Here is a 400-nt window from a genome sequence, read left to right as displayed (position 1 = left end):
AAAATGCACACAATCACAGCAGATGATCTGCAACACACACATACTGACTGCCAGTACTCGACTTGAAGGGAAATGGCATCCTCCTTCTTAGAAAAATCCTAAAAATCATCCCCCTTCTTAAATGACCACCCCACCATCCCCTGGGACATTTTATCACTGAATGTGTAAACTTCTATTAAATATTAACAATAATGCCAATAATATTGCCCTTTTTACATTTGGCAGGTTATGATTATGAGTAACGCACAGCCTAGGTGTTCTGAACATCATCAAGGCCAAGCGGCAAAGCGCGATCTGAAGGAATGTAAAAAAATAAGGAGGGGAGGGAATCTTCTGCAGGTTCCAGGTTCTAAGTTTAACATATAAAGTGTCTGAAATGATCTAGAATGGAGCTGATAGC

Source organism: Cyprinodon variegatus, unplaced genomic scaffold (genome assembly GCF_000732505.1).
Source record: "Cyprinodon variegatus isolate N-32 unplaced genomic scaffold, C_variegatus-1.0 Scaffold1052, whole genome shotgun sequence".
In the NCBI taxonomy this organism is placed as follows: domain Eukaryota; kingdom Metazoa; phylum Chordata; class Actinopteri; order Cyprinodontiformes; family Cyprinodontidae; genus Cyprinodon; species Cyprinodon variegatus.
The sequence above is the reverse complement of the archived record's forward strand: the minus strand, read 5'-3'. Positions refer to the sequence as shown.